We start from the raw sequence: 1,106 nt of genomic DNA on the forward strand, positions 1-1,106 counted from the left end.
ACGACTCGGACTTGCAGCGAAGCCGTTTGTCACCCTTTGGAGTCAGCGGAGCGGTGGGGGTGATGGGCTGAGCCCCCCCAGCAGCCCCCAGCTCCCCGGGGCTCTCCCCGTGCTGTGCTGGGGGCGCGGGGATGCACATCAAAGCAGATTAGAGAGAGCAGCCAAAGCTGCTCCTGCGACGGTGCAGAGCAGAGCCCGGCAGCTCGCGCCCCCGCTCTGGAGCATCCCACAGCCCCTTTGGGGTTTTTTTCTCCACGCTTTGGCCTCCTGCAGCTGTGCCACCTCTGCATTCAGGGCAGGGGTTCCCTTCCTTCAGGGGACTCCGATTTACCCCCAAACAGGTGCCACAGGGGTGCTCTTGTTTATCCGCATGTGCCAGCTCCTGCAAGGGGAGGCGAGGACGGGACGTGGGGCTGATGCCGCATCCTCTGAGCCCAAGCCCTGGGCTCCCGCTCTCCAAAGACCAGTGAGCACAGGGCTCAGCAGAGCAACCGCAGTCACGCCGGGAAGAATAAAAACACCCTTTAGTTTGGCTTAAAGCTCAACCAGCCTCCGGCCAAGTCTGGTTTCCCCACTGCAGGGGGGCTCACGCAGCTCCACGCCCAGCCACACTGCGGTCACATCCAGCCCCTGCTCGTGTCAAAGCTGCGTCCCAGGATGGGGCGTGCTCGGGCTGACGGCTCCCGATGACCATCTGCCCGCACACCCCGAGGTGGGAGCTCTGCTCTGTCCCGGGCAGCCGAGCGCTGGTCTGATCCAGGCGAGATTGGCCAAAGGCAGCTGGCTCCTGCCTGCGCTCTTCATGAATCTGGACCTACCGCCTCCGTGTGCGGCCAAACCTGAAATGCACTGGCAGGGGGTGCAGCCGTCCTGGACAAGCCTGCTGCCGGAGAGCTGCTCTCCCAGGATGCTGCTGCCCGGGATCCCCCACACGCCCGGTAGCTCTGCGGTGAAGCCGAGCACCCACCCGCCTTCCTGAGAAAGCCAAGGGCCTTGTTCATCCCTCCCTTTCCTGGTGAGGAGAGATGACTCTGTAAAACTCTCACTGCGACAGCCACGTGGCTGGGCTCAGCCTACCTCTGGTTGGGCCGGGCTTGGCCATACCA

Source organism: Fulmarus glacialis, unplaced genomic scaffold (assembly GCF_000690835.1).
Source record: "Fulmarus glacialis isolate BGI_N327 unplaced genomic scaffold, ASM69083v1 scaffold17992, whole genome shotgun sequence".
Taxonomy (NCBI): domain Eukaryota; kingdom Metazoa; phylum Chordata; class Aves; order Procellariiformes; family Procellariidae; genus Fulmarus; species Fulmarus glacialis.